The sequence below is a fragment of the Aquarana catesbeiana genome, linkage group LG04 (genome assembly GCF_042186555.1).
Source record: "Aquarana catesbeiana isolate 2022-GZ linkage group LG04, ASM4218655v1, whole genome shotgun sequence".
Classification (NCBI taxonomy): Eukaryota; Metazoa; Chordata; class Amphibia; order Anura; family Ranidae; genus Aquarana; species Aquarana catesbeiana.
Genome location: NC_133327.1, coordinates 25,431,863 through 25,451,956, shown reverse-complemented (window position 1 = coordinate 25,451,956; position 20,094 = coordinate 25,431,863). Strand labels below are relative to the sequence as shown.

Sequence of the window (20,094 nt, the reverse complement as noted above, 5' to 3'; positions counted from 1 at the left end):
CATACCTTAGAAAGGATAGCTTTCTGCTATAAAAATCCTCTATTGTGATTGCAAATAGATGTCTACTATTTATAGTAGAATAAGAGGAACAATCTCATCCATTTGTAGGTTTAGATAAGAACACACCACCATTTTTTTCTGTTATGGGGCAATTATTGCCAATCGATTTCTGTAGATATGCTATCTTTCAGCACAGGAAACCCAATAGCTGAAAACATAACTCAGTGATATGCATTAATACTGTATATAGAACATAGAAAAAAATACATAGCACACATACAATGCACATTATTAATATTGTAAAGGGACACTGTATCGCTTCTGTAAATTATAATTTTATTAGGATTTATTATCATCGGTTGATGATCATATCAATAGAGGACAGGCTGAGTGCATGAAGGATGCAGAATCCATAGCTGGGTCCATCCCATTAACACCATAAGGTTAATTGCCTCTGAAGGTTCTCATTTATCTGGGCCATGGTTTATCTATTGTTAGTTAGCCACATCCATCTGGCTTTGATCTGTAATTTTCGTTTCAATATCACTTTATTAAAGAATTTTTCCTTCTAAAGGAATAAAACAACTACAAAGAAAAGATTGCAAGAGACAGCAAATACTTTCAATCAAATGGTTGAGTAAAGTTTTAGAATACAAACATTTAGGTCAAAGGAGATTACCCAACAACTATATAAACAACAAACAACTAAGAATTAAAAGAAATTACTTTTTACTCCCCACCCTTAGTCGGAGCTGAAGATCCCATATGCCGCTCCGGGACGCCGACTCCCAATTCACATATACATAGTTGGTGAGGTTGCATAAAGACAACAGTCCAGCCAGTTCAACCTGCGTAGATGTGTGTACGCCCGTGTGTAGAAGAATCATTTCTCATATAGCCGTATATTGTTTTCGCTAAGATACACATCCAAGAGTCTTTTAAAACTATCCATACTGCCTGCCAACACCACCGATTGTGGAAGAGCATTCCATATCCTTACCACCCTGACAGTGAAAATTCACTGTCACCATGATCATTTACAAGTGTCACCAGCGATGATGACATTTACCCAACAAAAGAAGCCTGCAATGAGCTGTGTATTGAAGTTGAAGGAAAGTTGAAGGAACAGAATGTGAGATCAATGACGCACTTATTGGTGGAAACGCATATGCTGAGTGCCAGGGTGAAGGAGATAACGGCGTAACAGTACCAGGAGTTGACATTGTGATGAACCACAAACTTCAGGAAACTGGCTTCTCAAAGGATGCAGTCAAACGATATATTCAAGATTATATGAAAGCAATTAAAAGTCATCTAGAAAAGAATAATCCTGGAGGAGTACACCCTTTCATGATTGGAGCAGCAGAAAAATAAATTCTTGGAAGCATCAAAATCTTGCAGTTTTTCACAAAATAATGAATGGACTCAGAGGGTATGGTGGGCTTTTTGGATTACCGTGAGGATTCTATAACCCTCTTCATGACTTTCTGCATAGATGGATTGAAAAATGTTAACCATTTGGTTCTTTTGATGCAACCAACTACTGCTGATTTCCATTCATACCACACCAGGATTAAAGAGGAGTTCTAATCTGTAAAAAAAAATAAAAATAAAATATAATTCAGCAGCTACAAATTCTGTAGCTGCTGCCTTTAATAGAATGACAGTTACCTGTCCAGGGATCCCGCAATGTCGACAACCTTAGCTGATTCATTAATCGGCTTCAGATGCAGGTGCCGGCATCTATAGTAAGGGAAACAGGAAATGAAGCCTTGCGGCTTCACAACTTGTTTCTTACTGTGCATGTGCGAGTCGCACTGTGCTTTCTGAATGATCCCACCAGCTTCTGGGACCTCTGCGTGTCTCAGAAGGCAGTGGGGGGAAGGAGGAGGGGCTGGAAATTACATAGATTGCCGTGCGGCGATCTTACAAGGAAGTGGGAGTGGGTTCCTGTCAAAATCCCCCTCCCCCTAAAAAGTGCCCAATGTGGCAGTTGAGGTGGGGAGGGTACGAACAAGCGGATCTTCCCATTTTGGGTGGAGCTCCACTTTAAATTCTTATGACCAACTTAAACATACGCTCATGCATAAATTAATCATTTCTGTATTCAGGTTCACTGACCATAGTCAATGCATTGGTTGTATCCACAACAGTTATGGGGCATAGGTTTATGAAAATAGATGATGGATTTATGGCCAAGGTAATGTGAAATGTAGGCATAACAGAGAGCTGTCTAGTAAGTGACGATCACTATAAGGAGGGAGCTTGTGTTGCAGTGCATATCCTGTCGTGATATGATCCAATGCAAGTTGGACTGGCCATGGGTGAATTGCCATTAGTTTATTGGACACTGTGCAGTGCAATGTATTATTAATTTTTATCGCTTGAATTCTTTTTCCCATTATGGGTGTGAGTGGGGCTTTAGGTCTAAGTTTTGCCTAAGGCCTCACAAATCCTAGAGCCACCTCTGTGTGCTAGTATGCATCACATACTAGTACATTATGAAATACTTACCTTATGCCGCGTACACACGACTGGTTTTGCCATTGAAATAAACTCCGAAAGTTTCTCAGACGGAACTCCGATGGAATTCCATTCAAGCGGTCTTGCCTACACACGGTCAAACCAAAGTCTGACCGTCCAGAACGCGGTGACGTACACCATGTACGACGGGACTAGAAAAAGGAAGTTCAATAGCCAGTAGCCAATAGCTTCCGTCTCGTACTTGCTTCAGAGAATGCCTCGTTTTTGGTCCGTCGCAACAGCACACAGACGAGCGGTTTTCCCGGAAGGAATTGGTTCCGTCAGAAATATTTAGAACATGTTCCATTTCTAGGTCCGTCAGAATTTTTGAAAAAAAAAGTCAGATGAGGCATACACACGATCAGAATAAACGATGAAAAGATTCCGTCAAACTTTTTCTGTCGGACATTCTGCTCGTGTGTATGCGGCTTTAGAACTAAGTCTTTCCAGCGACCCCCGCTCAGCCCTGAGATGGCTGGCATCTTCCCCCGGTGTTTCTTCCGGGTTCGCAGGGTCCGGCAGGGGCTCTGATGTCATCGACTGCATGCACTCTGAATATCTCCCAAACTGTGCAAGTTTAGGAGATATTCACAGTACCTACAGGTAAGCCTTATTATAGGCTTACCTGTAGGTACAAGTGGTTTAACAGAATTTACAACACCTTTAAGTAGTGAGCCACTTGCCATTATAGTTTAATTTTGAGATCAGGCTTATGCTGCAACGGATGTACAATCTGCAATTATCTGCAAATATGTATAATATTAATTACGAGGTACATTATATTCGGCCTGTAAACTAGGAAAGGATTTCAATGTATGACCATCATACAAATCATCGAATGATCTAATACCACTGATGCACCAAGGTGGCAGAAAGATATCAGGGATAAAAAGGGAGAGAGTTTATAAGGTGGTTGATTTGGAAAATGTGATCGGAGATGAACATAAATTTCATCTATGAAATTGCCAGAGCACCCACCCCCCCTCCCCATGTTGAGGGCATGTGACCTGGTACGGTTCAGGAGGGGGGGGGGGAGCGAGCGACCTACCGGGCTGCATGCCTGTATAAGGGCCTGGTATGGACATTGGGGGGGCCATGCCATTTTTTCTTTATTTTTTAGCGGCACTTTTTCTTATTATTGTTCAGCTGTCAGCGGTGAAACCCATTGATAGCTGATGACTCATCGGTTGTTAAGGACGCTGCGGCCGGCTTCCTGGCCCCGCTCCTTAAGAACCAGCTATTCACTGCACCCGGATTGGGAAAAGCTTTACCGAGAACTGATGCTCGGGCCGAACCGTTCTCAAATCCCTAATAAGCAGTGAGTATGATAAATGGAACAACCTAATCTGAAGTCTGGATTATGATGTCTGCATGCAGGGTCCTTGTGTTGTATGTTGTTGACCAGAAGGAAACTTGGGTTTTAGCCCGCTCACCAAATCCTGAAGGCAGTTGGCACACACACAGGCATTGACACAGAGTCTTCATCCCCAGACAGGCAAGGATGGGTGCAGCATGGGTGGATCATGGGTGTGGATTCAGCAGTCAGTGTGGGAACCCTCGGCACGGTCCCTCATTCATCAGCTGCATGGATAAACATCCTCTTGTGTGGCACAGCGAAGAGATCCCTCACAGGCAGGACAGCAACACAGACACAGAAGCTAAGTGGCAACTCGGCTGCTCACAGATCAATCTCGGGAAGAAGAGAGCATAGGCCTGTGGGAAACTTATTTTATAGGATTTCCCATAAACCCCCTTCTTGGTGAGTGGCTTGTTTTGACATATAGTCTGAAAGAGATTCAGCAGTCTAGTTATGGCTGAACACAGTACTACAAATCCCACGGTCTTTTTTTTCCTGGCTCAGAAGTGTGATGTAAACAATCTGAGTGCTAGAGGGAAACAGGAGCAACTTTCAGTAATGAATGTCTGCTATATTCTTACTACAGTAGCATGCACTGGCTACATAATATTTATGCTTTTTTTTTTTGGTGTATTAATTTGCACTTTTCATTTAACTAAAGTGATTGCACATCATATACTGTATTACCAAAACATTCATTAATGTTTTTCAAGCACTTGCAATTTAACCACATCAATACAGGCCACTTAGACACCTTCCTGCCCAGACCAATTTTCAGCTTTCAGCGCTGTCGCACTTTGAATGACAATTGTGTGGTCATACAACACTGTACCCAAACAAAATTGTTATCATTTTGTTCCCACAAATAGACCTTTCTTTTGGTGGTATTTGATCACCCCTGCGGTTTTTATTTTTTGCTAAACAAATAAAAAAAGACCGAAAATTTTTAAAAAAAATAAAAGTTTTGCTTTTGTTTCTGTTAAAAAAAATTGTAAATAAGTAAGTTTTCTCTTTCACTGATGGGCACTGATAAGGCGGCACTGACAGGCACTGATATGGCGACACCGATGAGGTGGCACCAATGAGCGGGCACTGACGGGCACTGACGATGGGCACTTATATGCGGCACTGATGGGCACTGGTAGGCGGCACTGATGGGTGGCACTCATATGCAGCACTGATGGGCATTGATAGGCGGCACTGATGGGCACTGATGGGTGGCACTGGGTGGCACTGGGTGGCACTGGTTGGCACTGATGGGCACTGATAGGCGACACTGATGGGCAATGAAAGGCGGCACTGCTGGGCACTGCTGGACAGTGATAGGGTGGCGCTGATAACCGGCACTGATAGGCGGCACTGCTGTGTACTGATGGGCACTGAAAGGTGGCACTGCTGGGCACTGATGGGCACTGATACATGGCACTGATATGAGGCACTGATGGGCACTGATACGCGGCACTGATATGAGGCACTGATGGGCATCCCTGTTGGCACTAGCAGTGGTAGGCATTGAAGTGGGCACTGATTGGCAGCTGCCTGGGCACAGATTGGCAGCTGCCTGGGCACACAGTGGCATTTCCCTGGGGGTCTAGGGGCATACCTGGTGGTCCAGTGTGGATGGCTTCCCTGGTGGTCCTGTGCGGCTTCCTTGGTGGTCCTGGGTAGGATCCGAGGGGGGGCTGTGCTGATAAACAATCAGCACAGACCCCCCTGTCAGGAGAGCAGCCGATCGGCTCTCCTCTACTCGCGTCTGTCAGACGCGAGTGAGGAAAAGCCGATCACCGGCTCTTTCTATTTACATTGTGATCAGCCGTGATTGGACATGGCTGATCACGTGGTAAAGAGTCTCCGTCGGAGACTCTTTACCTAGATCGGTGTTGCAGGGTGTCAGACTGACACCCCGCAACAACGATCGCCGCAATGCGCGCCCCCGTGGGGCGTGCAACGGCTCGATATTCCTCATCACGTCATATGACGTCCGGTCAGGAATATCAAACCACTTTGCCGCCGTCATTTGGCAATAGGGCGGGCGGCAAGTGGTTAAAATAGCCTTGATGCATTATTGTGGGAATATTTTTAGCCACTTGACCTCTGGAAGGTTTTACCCCCTTCATGACAAGGACAGTTTTTGCTATTCAGCACTGTGCTATTTTAACTGGCAATTGTTCTGTCATGCATCACTGTACCCAAATGAAATACATATTATTGTGTTCATACATATAGAGCTTTTTTTTTGGAATTTGATCACCACTGGGATTTTTATTTTTTACTATATAAATGAAAGAAAGACCAAAAATGTTTTAAAAACCTGATATATTATATTTTAAAAACACCCCCCCACACACACACATACACGCAAATGTATTTGTAGTTCCTGCACATGTATAAAGACAGCAATTGCACCACACATATGAGATATCATCCTGAATGTCAGAGTGAGAGCAGTAGTTCTAGGGCCATCTTTCATGATTAACTCTAAATTGATAGCCTCTAAAGGCTTTTAAAGCATCACCTATAAAAAATGTTGGGTATTGTAGTTTGTCTTGTCACCATTTCTCGCTTGCAAAGAATTTTGAGTCTTGACATGTTTGGTATCTGTTTACTCGATGCAACATAATTATTTATATTTTACCACAAAACTGGATATTATATTTCAATAGGGCATTATATTTTAATATTTAAATTTATTTTTTATAAGCATGGAATCTAACATTCACTTATTATATTTTGTTTGTGTACAATAAAAAATGTATTTATTTTCCTGATAATTTGCATAAGATTTTTGGAATAGTCACATTTTAATAAATATTTACATTTATACAAGTTCCACTCACAGCACGTAGATAGCATATTGCCATATATCTTTATATTATTGTTATTACATAACTCAAATTCATCCTCCAGAACAGTTTATAAAAACTAGATAAATGATCTATATATATGGGTATTTTTACCTGTTCTTTCATAATGACTACTTTGTGCTATCGAGTGTTCCTCACGGCCAGATATCTGCCCCATAAAGAAGAAGAGAAAAAAAATAGAGAGAGAAGAAAAGAAAAGAAAAAAAAAAAAGAAAAGATGAAGAAAACAAAAAAACATAGAGACATACACAGACATACACAAATCTACACAAACCTCTGGGGAGCCCTCTCCTGATCATCAAGCTAAACAAACGAACAAAGTCCAAGTCCAAGTCCAGGCCTCACTCATATTTTAACTTTTTCAAAGATAGGATCTCAGCATGTCTGAGCTCGAGAATTCGATCCAAGGTGACCACAATTCCATAAACTTATGGTGGCGTCCCTGTATACTTGCTGTTATTTCCTCCATTCTCTTTAATTGATTCAATTCAGCAACCCACTCTTTTTTTTTCCTTAAATACTTTTTTATTGTTTCATAAATAGCAAAAAGAAGTTACAGCATTGTGATACATTATGTAATATTTTACAATACTTAAAATATTTATATTACCGTACTTTATCATCACCTCCCCTCCCTCTCACCCCACCCCTACCTCCCTTCCCCTACACCACACAATCATTAAATATATATCTATTTCTATTTATTATAGAGCCTCAGAGGTAAAAAGAAAGACAAGCTCCCTTAGGGGCGAAAGGCTGTCTCACGGAGAAAAAAAAAAGCAAAAAAGTAACAAGAAGAAGAAAAAAAAAAAAACAACCTAGGTCCCATGCAAAAGAGGGGTATGAGGAGGAGGATGGCAGGGAGCGAAGGAGAGACTTTTGTCTGCTCTCCATCGCCCCCTCATAGAGGACACCCTATCTCAACCAACCAAGGCTTCCACATCCTCAAAAACTTCCCGTAATTACCATGCCTGACGAATGCCACCTTTTCACTCAAACTATTGAGTTGATGGTCTTAACCCAATTTCTCATTGTTGGGGGGGTCTGTGCCTGCCATTTCTGTGCAATTAATTTCCTCGCCTAGAATAAGCACCTCAATACCACTTCAATGGTGCCAGTCGGGACTTTACATTCCTCCATACTCCCTAACAGGCATGTCTTGGCCACCGGTTCTAATGTGGATCTGAAGATTTTATTTACCCTGTCTACTATCTCCACGCAATATCCAAATAGCTTCGGGCACTTCCACACCATGTGAATAAAGTCACCTGTCGCCTTGCACCTAGGACACGTATCATCCTGTCTCCACCCAAGTTTGAACATTTTTTTAGGGGTATAGTAAACACTATATATTAGGAACAAGTGGGACACTTTCTGTGAAGGAGAGATCAAAACCAATGCCCCTTGTTCTAAAATCTTGTCCCACTCTTCCGTAGTCATTACTCCCACATCCTTCTACCATCCCATTTTACTCCTAGAGGGTCCTATTCCACTCAATATTCTAGCTCCCAATCTGGTACATAGCTCAGAGATTAGTCCTTTAGCTGTATCTGACTTGATTATTGTCAGAAACCATGAACCAGACTGAGACAGAAGTACAGCAAAATCACACTTGTTTATTAATAAAAGTAAATAGAGTAAGCGTAGTCAAAGCATAGCCAGAGTCCAGTAACTGGATTGGGTAGACAGCCAAGCCTCAGTTCAGTAACCAGATAGGGTAATCAGCCAAGCCAGAGTTCATTAACCAGATCGGGTAATCAGCCAGGCCAGTAGTCAAGGATCCACGTAGAGGAACAGCAAGCAGGATAGGGAGCAAGAAGGGATGTCAGCAAAGCCAGTCTTTAAACAGGAACACAGGAGATGGTTTCTTGTGATGTGACCAAGGCGAAGGCAGAGATGAAGTGAGCTGGACAGCTTTAAGCAGGCAGGACAGATGAGCAGGATCAGGAACAGCTGGGTAACTGTGGAGAGAGATGAAAGCTGGCAATTAGCTGACAGCTGAGCAGCCAGCTCAGAGAAGGAAGGGCTGAGCCAGCCCTGGCAGTACCCCCTTCTCAACGACCCCTCCCCCTCGGAGGACCACCGGACTTGAGGGGAAAATGTCTACTAAAATTGCGGGGGCATGTACGTTCGAGGATGAGACCCAGGAGCGTTCCTCTGAACCGTACCCCTTCCAATGCACCAGGTACTGTATGCACCCACGGAACCTATGGGAGTCAACAATGGATTGTACCTCATACTCCTCATGGTTCTCAACCTGTGTAGGGTGAGGACGTGGCACCGAGGTGGTAAATCGGTTGCAGACCAACGGTTTTAATAAGGAGACATGAAACACATTTGAGATGCGCATACTAGGAGGAAGGTCCAACGCGTAAGCCACTGGGTTAATCCTGCAAAGGATATGGAAAGGCCCAATAAACCGAGGTGCAAACTTCAGTGAGGGAACACGAAGTCGGAGGTTGCGAGATGACAGCCAGACCCTGTCCCCAACATATTAGGAAGGCGCAGGCAGGCGTCTGCGGTCAGCATGGAGTCTGTACCTATCATTAGCATGACGCAAAGCCCCCTGGACTTGTGCCCAAGTGGAATACAGACCATGGAGATGCTCCTCTAACGCAGCAATACTGTGCGGAACAAATGAGTCAGGCAACATGGAAGGTTGGAAACCATAATTCGCTGTAAACGGAGACAATCAGGAGGCAGAATTCAAGGCACTGTTGTGAGCAAACTCTGCCCATGGTAATAGGTCTGACCAGTTGTTATGATGGTCAGAAATATAGCAACGTAGGAATTGCTCCAAGGACTGATTGGCTCGCTCTGCGGCCCCATTAGACTGCGGATGATACGCAGAGGAGAAAGCAAGCTGAATTCCCAACTGTGCACAAAAGGCTCACCAGAACTGGGAGACAAACTGACTGCCCCTGTCCAAGAAAATCACCTTGGGTAGCCCATGTAAGCAAAAGATCTCCCGAGCAAAAATGGAAGCCAGTTCCTTAGAAGTAGGCAACTTCTTAAGTGGAATACAATGACACATCTTTGAGAACCGGTCAACCACCATAAGGATAACAGTGTTGCCTTGGGAGTTGGGCAACTCCACAATGAAATCCATAGACAGGTGGGTCCAGGGCCTCTCTCCATTGGGTATGGATTGTAGGAGGCCCACTGGAATGTGTCGTGGAGTCTTACTCTGAGCACACACGGAACAGGCAGCTACAAAGGCAGTTACATCAGCAGAATTGTTGGGAAATGGCCCAAACAAGTTGATTCCTCCCAGGCTGGCTAGCTGCCTTGGGAGAATGGTAAGTCTGGAGCACGGCAGTACAGAGACACTCTAGGACAAAGCAACGGTCACAAGGTTTCTCAGGAGGAGCATCGACCTGAGCAGGAAGAACTTTGTCACCCAAAGGTGAAGTAAGACTGGTGTGAACCGTATCCAGAATACGATCAGGAGGAATCACAGGAACCGGAACTGACTCCAACTTGGAAGTGGAGGAAAATTGTCATGACAAGGTGTCAGCCCTTACATTCTTAGTACCGGGTAAGAATGAGACAATGTACTTGAAACTTGACAAGAAAAGAGACCATCGCGCCCTTCTGGGAGAGAGGCGTTTAGCCTCAGACAAGAATGTGAAATTCTTATGGTCAGTAAGAATGAGAACCGGCACAGTGGTACCTTCGAGGAGATGTCTCCATTCTTTCAGGGCTAAAATGATCACCAACAGCGCTCTGTCACCAATCTTGCAATTGCACTCCGCAGGTGAAAATTTCTTGGAAAAGTAGCCACAAGGATGCATAGTGCTCTCAGAGGTGGGGCGTTGAGACAAAAGGGCACCAATACCAGTCTCAGAAGCATCAACCTTAAGGATAAAAGGTAACATAGGATCAGGATGGGCCAACACAGGAGCAGAAACAAAGGCAGCCTTGAGACTCTCAAAGACCTTAATGAACTCCGGAGACCAACTCTGTGGGTTACCGTCCTTTCTTGTCATATCAGTCAGGGGCTTGACCAGAGATGAGAAGTTAGGAATAAACTTCTGATAATAGTTGGCAAAACACAGGAAACGCTGCAGAGGACGTAAACCCACGGGTCGAGGCCACTGTAGGACTGCGGAAAGTTTCTCTGGCTCCATCGAAAGACCAGCAGTGGAAATGACATAGCCCAGGAATTTACCCAGTTCACAATGGAACTCACACTTCTCCAGTTTACAATAGAGATTGTTCTCTCTTAGTTTCTGAAGCACACGACATCTGTGTGGTGGCTCTCCAGGGACTTGGAAAATATGAGGATATCATTGAGATAAACCACCACACATAACTGCAACAAATCTCGGAGGACATCGTTAATAAATTCCTGGAAAACTGCCGGGGCGTTACAAAGGCCAAAAGGCATTCAAGACCGACAAAGGGTAAACCCGGCCACGAGGGGGTATGGCACTAGGTTGAAGGCCAATTGCGCAATCATACGGCCGGTGTGGAGACAAACTACCGGCTTGACCTTTGTCAAAGACATCGCTAAAATCACGGTACTCCTTTGGCAGGGAGGAGGGTGAAGAGGTGCACAGGACCTTGGCTACCTTCCGAAAGCATGTCTCACTGCATTGTGGTGACCAGGACAGATCCTTAGCATGGAGCCTATCAAAAGAGGGGTTGTACCTCTGCAACCAAGAATAACCAATAACCAGCAGAAACTTAGGTGAGGAAATAACTTGGAATTGGACTATCTCATGGTGATGCGCCCCTACGGCCATGGACAATGGAACCGTCTCATGTTTTACATGGGCAGGCTGTAAAGGTCTCCCATCAGGAGCCTCAATGGCAAGTGGAGTGTCACGCAGCTGCAGTGGAATTGAGTGCTTTGATACAAAGGCAGCATCAATAAACAGGCCTGCAGCCCCAGAGTCGATTAGAGCCTGTGTCACGATAGACGACTTAGCCCAAGAAAGGGTGACCGAAACCAGGACCTTATTCTTCTGGATAACTGGGGATGACACAACGCCACCTAAGGTCTGTCTATGACAGGGCCTCAAGGTTCGGGTGTTCCCAGGACGGGTAGGACAAGACTTCAAAAAGTGACCTGCCTGGCCACAATAAAAGCACAATCTCTCCCTCCTCCTAAAGGCTCTCTCATCCGCAGAGAGACGCGTGAAGCCCAAGTGCATGGGTTCATCTTCACTGACCGACTCGGTACCAGGAGGCATGGGAGGTGAGGGAGGCACTGGTGGGACTGCAAAGCTCGGAGGCAAACGTACAGGAGGCTTCCGCAAGTGCTCCTTAAAAGAAAGTCTTTCTCTGAGTCTGGACTCAATGAGAATGGCAAACGAGATCAAGCTTTCCAGCTCAGTGGGTATATCTCAGGCTGCTATCTCATCCTTGATGGAATCCAAGAGACCATGAGAATAAGCAGCCACGAGGGCCTCATTGTTCCAAGCAACCTCTGCTGCCAGAGTACGGAATTCAATGGCGTAGTCGGCAACAGTTCTCGTACTCTGTTTGATGGACATGAGGCACTTGGCAGCAGAAGCAGAGCGTGCGGGAACGTCAAATACCCTTTTAAAGGAGGCCACAAAATAAGGGTAACTTAAGACAACAGGTTTTTGCGTCTCCCATAGAGGGTTAGCCCAGGCCAAGGCTCTCTCAGAAAGCAAAGATATCAGGAAACCTACTTTGCTTCTGTCTGTGGGAAACGCCTGGGGCAGCATCTCGAAGTATATCTCAACCTGATTGAGAAACCCTCTGCATTGAATTGGATTGCCCCCAAATCGCTGGGGAAGTGGAGCAGAACCAGACATACCTCTTATAGAGGTAGTACTCTATGCGGGTGCCTGCACAGAGACTGGTGCAGCAGCAGGGGCGGCCTGCAACTCAGGAGATGGTTTCTTGTGATGTGACCAAGGCGAAGGCAGAGATGAAGTGAGCTGGACAGCTTTAAGCAGGCAGGACAGATGAGCAGGATCAGGAACAGCTGGGTAACTGTGGAGAGATATGAGTGCTGGCAATTAGCTGACAGCTGAGCGGCCAGCTCAGAGAAGGAAGGGCTGAGCCAGCCCTGACAATTATTTTTAGGAGGATGGGGATCTGGGTCCATTCGATTCTTTGTGACCTAAACTGTGTTTGAATAGCGTGCCTTATCTGGAGATATTTATTGAAGGAGTTATTTGGTATATTAAATTCCTGTCTTAAATCTGAAAAATGTTTTCATTATATTGCCCTCATATAACTGGATTAGCAGATTGATACCCTGCCTCTCCCACTCCCTGGGCCTCTCTATGCCCCTTAGTTCCACCAGGTTTTTGGTATTCCATAGGGGAGTATATGCTGTCATACCATTATACCCCATTAATTCCTTTGTTACCTGCCATACTTTGCTAACTAGTTTTATAGTTGGGCATCTATGGATGAATGAGTCTGCCTCTAATGCCTCCACTAGTATGTTATGTGGGGCCCCTGTTAGCATCATTCTGCCACTAGAGTTTCCACCTCCTGCGCCTCCACAGCCCGCTAGATGTTGCAGCTGGGATGCCAAGAAATATGATCTTGGGTGCGGTACTGCCATACCCCCTTCTTTAATCGGTAATTGCATAGTTTGCAGACTAATCCTAGACTGGCCCTTCTTCCAAATTAATTCTCTAAAAAGGGATTCTATTCTTTTAAACCACTTTTGGCCTATCCAAACCGGGGAATTGTGAAACAGGTATAGTATCTGCGGCAACCATATCATCTTTATTTGATTGCAGCGCCCTGCTACAGATAGCGGAAGTCAACTCCAGATATCTCCCTTTTGCTTTAATTTAAGTAATAATGGGGTTAGATTGTTATTTACATTTTGGTTTGTATCAGTCGTGATCCAAACACCCAGATATTTCAGCTTTGCTACTACTTTTAGGTGAGGGGGCTCCAGACGGTATCAGACTGTCAAGTGGGTCAACCGGCAACAAGGTCAACTTCTAATGCCCCGTACACAGGATCGGACATTGAACGGACATTCCGACAACAAAATCCTAGGATTTTTTCCAACGGATGTTGGCTCAAACTCGTCGTGCATACACACGGTCAAAGTTGTCGGAAAATCCGATCATTCTGAACGCGGTGACGTTAAACACGTACGTCAGGACTATAAACGGGGCAGTAGCCAATAGCTTTCATCTCTTTATTTATTCTGAGCATGCGTGGCACTTTGTGCGTCGGATTTGTGTACACACGATCGGAAATTCCGACAACGGATTTTGTTGTCGGAAAATGTTATAGCCTGCTCTCAAACTTTGTGTGTTGGAAAATCTGATGGAAAATGTGTGATGGAGCCTACACACGGTCGGAATTTCCGACAACAAGGTCCTATCACACATTTTCCGTCAGAAAATCCGACCCTGTGTACGGGGCATAACAGTTTATAGCCAAGCCAAAAAATCGCCCAAACTCCCCAACCATTTGAATCACCGTGTTTAAGGAGGTTTCAACGTCTCCTAGAAAAAATAGGACATTGTCCACATACAGCGCTATCCTGTCCTCTCCTGACTGCCTTCGGAACCCCTGCATACCTGACATTGATCTGGTCATGACTGCCAGTAGTTCCATCGCGAGGGCAAACAGCAAGGACAGCCCTGTCTCGTCCCTCTTTCCAACTGAAACAGCTCTGAATGTTCATTATTGATTTTTATTTTCGCTCTTGGTTCGATATATAATATTTTTACCCATTTAATAAAGGAAGGGCCAAACCCTAATCTCTCTAGCACTCTCCATAGGTAGTCCCATTCCAGGCCATCAAGGGTTTTAGCGGCATCTAAGGCTAATACCGCCCTAGAGCCTTCATTGTCTGTTGGGATCTCACTCTTTAATAGTGGGAGCAACTCTAGTACTCCAGTGTCTGGGTATAATTATTTTCGCAGCGGAGATTAAGTCCTTTTGTGGTCTCTCTCAAGGAGCCCAGGTATATGGATAGTAAAGCTTTTTCTGGAGATTTCTGGTAGGATATGCCAGTGACAAAGGAGCAAATTTGAAATACAGACTCCCAAAATTCTTTAATCTGGGAGTCCACTGTATATGAATCATTGTTCCTATATCTCTTCTGCAGCACCAACACTCCTCAGGGTAAATCTTCATAAGATAAACTGCTGCACAAATATCGTGTAAATGAAAAAATTTCAAAAGCCACCATTTTATTCCACTGGGCCTCTGCTTCCAATAATTTAATTGGGGGGGGGGGGGGAATATCTAAATAATTTCCTAGCAATAAATGCATATTTTAACTTTTTTTTTCAAGACTCTTTGTGAATGCGTATGGGTACTATGTATCCCTTCCTGCACAGCGCCTATAACAGGAACCACATTTTTTTTGTTTATATAGCAAAAAAAAAAAAATAAAGCAAAAAATAAAAACCCCAGTAGTGATTTGTGTGAAAACAAATGATAGAAATTTCATTTATGTACTGTTTTGCATGAACAATCAATTACCAGTTAAATATAGCACAGTGCTGAATTGCAAAAAATGCCCTGGTCATACAGGGGGTAAAACTTTCCGTGGTTATTAAACAGTTAGTATAAAGGCTCAAAGTACATTATATGTTTCTATTGGCTTAGGACACTCTACACAGATAAAATTTGCCCCCCAAAAATAGAAATGTGAGAAAGAAAGAACAACAACTAAAAATAATACACAATGGAACAATGATCATTTAAATCAGTGGTCTTCAAACTGCAGCCCACTGGCTGGATATGGCCCTTTGCTTGACTTTCTCTGACATTGGGGCATTACTCCTCCCATTGATATGAGACACTGTTTCCTCTATTGACACCAGCAATGGGGCACTATTCCTTCCCATGACACCAGCAATGAGGTACTATTTCTTCCACTGACTCCAACAATGGGGTACTATTCCTCTCGCTGATACCAATGATGGGGCACTATTCCTTCCACTGACACCAATGATGGGACACTATTCCTCCCACTGACACCAAACATTGGGCACTATATCTTACACTGACACCACTGACACCAGCAATGGGACACTATTCCTCCTCCTACCGATCATGTACCTTTGTAATGCAATTTTTTTTTACTCCTACTGATAGTTAAAGTTGAACTTCACTCCCAATTAACATGGACTATTTTTAATCCTGTTGCTAGCTAGCATTAGTAAATAGATATTATATACTTTTCTATTTACTTGTTTTAAACTTTTTTTCAGTTCTTCAGTTCTTCAGTTCTTCCTGGTTTTCAGGTTTAGGAAAATAATGTCATACACCCCAGGAGTCTACAGGAGGGGAGGGAGGGTTACATAGTTACATAGTTGGTTAGGTTGAAAAAAGACATCAGTCCATTCAGTTCAACCTATGATATGTGTGTGTATGTGTTTATGTCAATAGTACATCGTATACCCCTGTATGCTATGGTCATTAAGGTGCCCATCTAATAGGTTTTTTAAATTATCAATGCTCCCTGCTGATACCACTGCTTGTGGAAGAGAATTCCACATCCTTACCACACTGACAGTAAAGAACCGTCTACACAGTTTAAGGTTAAACCGCTTCTCTTCCAGCTTTAGAGAATAGCTGCGTGTCTTTTTAAATTCCCTTTCACTGAAAAGTTTTTTCCCAATGCTAGGGTCATCGGCACGGTATTTGCACATCCCTATCATATCCCCCCTCAATCGTCTCCTCCCCAGAGAGAATAAGTTTAATGCTTGTAGTCTTTCCCCATAGCCAAGGTCCTCCAGTCCCTTTATTAGCTTTGTTGCCTTTTTCTGGACTATCTCCAGTTCCAGCACATCCCCCCTGAGGACTGGTCCCCAGAACTGGACAGCATACTCAAGATGTGGCCAGACCAGAGTCTTGTGGAGTGAGAGAATTATTGTTTTATCTCTGGAGTTAATCCCCTTTTTAATGCATGCCAATATTCTGTTGGCTTTGTTGGCTTTGATTTGCTTGCGTGTCAGATAACGCGTTTCAAAGCTTCCACTTTTTCTTTAGATCTAATTGGCTGTTCAGAGTGTCAGTCTTTTATAGTCCCGTTCAGACTGAAGCCAGCAGCATGTGATGACGGCCGGTGTTTACAAGAAGATATATATAAATAATAATAATATAAATAAATACAATGAATAAACAAAAGGACCAATTATTTATAAATACATACATCATGAGAGATTGACGCAAGGCATTAAAAACAATGTTAATCAAATAATAAGTAAATAAATTAATTAATGCAATCCACAAAAGAGAATATATTTAAAAAAAAAATATATATATATATATATATATATATATATACATGCACACACACACTATGTGTGTCATTAGCAACCAATTAGATCTGAAGAAAAAACGGAAGCTTTGAAACACCCTTACGTCACTTCCAGTTCAAAGACGCTGGTGCGCACGCCGATAAGCAGGATCCAGGCTGGCCCTCTTCATCGTCCTGCTGATCCACTCGCTGCAGTGAACTGGGACACCCCCTTGGATGAAGTTCCGGACTCTACAGTGATCCCATAGTGACCTCAGGCACCTTTACCATACATGCCAGATTCTCACAGATGTTATGCGAGTAGCCAATTGGCTCTGTATTGAATAAATTGTTCCTAACTTACTGCACTTAGTCTGGTGCACCTTGTCCCTTTTTACCCTGTTTTCCAGAGTCTGCTTCAACTCCCAAGGGAGCTGGAGCTGGTGCTGTCTATTTGAACTTACATATTTTTACCAGGACTCATTGCTTTTAATTCCTATCTAGCACTGATTATCCCCATTGTATTTTATTGACATTGATGTTGATAATATTCAAGCTGTGTGTGCCCCAATCCTTGCGACATCCTTCCTTTTCTATCTTCTTTCATGGTTTCCACACCCTGCAAAGAAGTTATTGCACTGCTTAACTTTGTATCGTCCGCAAATACCTAGATTGAGCTGTTTATCCCATACTCCAGATCAATTATGAATAAATTAAACAGGACTGGTCCCAGGACACATCCCTGGGGGACCCCACTTTACACACCAGACCATTCCAAGTACTTCCCATTTATTACCACCCTCTGGACCCGCCCCTGTAGCCAGTTTTCAATCCAGGTACTCACCCAATGTCCACTTTTATGCCACCACTTCACCACATGTATAATATAGATTCCACTCACCAGGTGAAGTTGACCCTCTTGCTGTATAACACGAGGAGTCAATAGCACTTAATGGTCACCCAAAGACCAGGGGTATCCTTCACATCACTCCCCAGTGTTTCCTCCTCGTGGCAGCATCACCAGTGGCTCCAATGGCAAAGTTATTTGTGAATGAGAAAAGAAGAGAAGGACTTAAAAACAAAAAGAAAAATCACTGACCTTTCTTTGCATGTGTACACACACAAACGTGTTTGAACTCAAAGATACATTTAAAAACCAGGAATATGAATACAAGATTAATTATTTGTAACTAAACTAGAGACAACGGGTTTTAATGTTGGCACACGTTATTCTATTTGTCAAAATATATTGTACAGGATGAGACCAACTACCTTCGGTCAGCAGTGGGTTAATTCTGAGCAGGAAAAGGTTCATGGACTTAAAAAAGGTTTAAAAAGGTATCTGTTGCTGACCCTGAACAACATCAAGCCACTAACACTGACAAAGGGATACTAATAATTCAAATAAAAATCTTTTGTAAAGAATAACCGGTGAAGTATTAAAAATGAATAACTGTATAGTTTTCTATTTTACCGTGTGTTATCGTGAATCGTTTTTGTGATCCATAAATACTAAATGTCTAAAGGCAGATGCCTCAAAGCTAGTACAGCTACTGCACTTTTTACTAATAAAGATTTGCTTTACTTTTTTTTCCTGTATATTTTGTTCTATATATGTGTGTGTATCAAGAAAAGAGCATTTCTTTAGTAAATAAATATGGAACCATTTGAAGCTTGTTTACACCCAAAAAACAAAAGTGTATTTTATTGATGATTGTTATTTTTGAATGAGAAAAGAAGAGAAGGACGGGTCTAATACTGTAGAAAGCTTCTGGTTCATTTAAAATATATATATACGTTGCCAGTAGCATAGATAAAGCGTTTCCCATAGGTAAAAAAAGTCTAAATAAAGCCTCAAGCCGCTAAAGCTCCGGCATGCGTTCCACCTACTGGGAGTCCTACGCACCGTGCATTCCAAACTGACGCATTTCATCACTACGTAACCTCTTCAGGAGTCTTCAGGAGGCTTGTGGCTTTATTCACTGTTTGTACCTATGGGAAGCCCATGTTTTAAACTTTTTATGTCATCTTCCAATGGGAACACTAATTCTGGTGACCTGGGGGTCCCCAAAGAATTCCTTTAAATTGCAGGGATTTCTCTTCCTGTTTGGCTGTGGGACAGGAGGTAAAAGGAAATTTATGCAATGGGATACAGATGGCAAAAAAATCTGACAGGAGGTATAACCCCCAAGCTGGCCCATGCAAATTATTTTTATTACAGAACAGTTGCTGTGTGGGAACTGTAGTAGGTACAGTATATAAAGGCGCTCTGAGCATAAGGACCAAGCAAACAGTACATATGAAAAACAGAGGTCCGATGGTGTATCTCCCACACTTAGGGCTGTGCTCACAAAGAGAAGCAATCTCTAAAAGGAAACAAAACAGAAAAGAGAGGCCCCTTTAAGTGCAGAATTAAAAGCTATTTATTATCCCCAAAAAGGATTAAAAACATGATCTGACAAATAAAAAGGCATGTAATCATTTTTAGTACAGGTGGTCCGGCAGACAGGGAAGTCCCCGACTTTATGAAGGTTCTCAGAGCTGTGTCTTATGCTGCGGCAGAGGATCCGGAACCTTGGGACTGCCAGCGTGAACCCTTAAGCCGGATGTAGTCTTCAGTAAGGGACGCGTTTCAGAACATATAATTGGTTCCTTTATCAACCTTTGTCAGAGGTTGATAAAGGAACCAATTAGATGTTCCAAAACGCGTCCCTTACTGAAGACTACATCCGGCTTAAGGGTTCACGCTGGTTCCTGTCTCTCACCGCTGACATCACTTCCGGGATCTCCTTTCATCGGCTTACCGGCAGTCCCATGGTTCTGGATCCTCTGCCGCAGCATATGACACAGCTCTGAGAACCTTCATAAAGTCAGGGACCTCCCTGTCTGCTGGACCACCTGTACTAACAATGATTACATGCCTTTTTATTCGCCAGATCTTGTAAGTGTTTTTAATCCTTTTTGGGGATAATAAATAGCTTTTAATTCTGCACTTAGAGGAGCCTCTCTTTTCTGTTTTGTGTGAACTGTAGTAGCATTAGCTACAAACAGTAGATGGCGCTGTGTTCTGGCAGCAGTACAGGAGACTTTCTGTCTACTGCCAAAATTAAATAGAGTCGGGCTAAGTTCTTCTACAC

At 43.3% G+C, this 20,094-nt stretch overlaps 1 protein-coding gene across 2 annotated transcripts in view; it reads right to left on the bottom strand.

Moving 5' to 3' along the window:
• The window catches only part of LOC141139107 (fucolectin-like), an 88,359-nt gene that overhangs the window by 12,040 nt on the left and 56,225 nt on the right, over positions 1 to 20,094 (bottom strand). The window contains exon 1 of one of the 2 annotated variants that reach the window (XM_073624928.1): positions 6 to 2,819. The exons of the other annotated variant lie outside the window; for it this stretch is intronic. The gene's annotated coding sequence lies outside the window, so the exon portion shown is untranslated. Of the gene's footprint in view, positions 1 to 5; positions 2,820 to 20,094 lie in introns of those variants that run through there. 2 annotated transcript variants of the gene reach the window in all.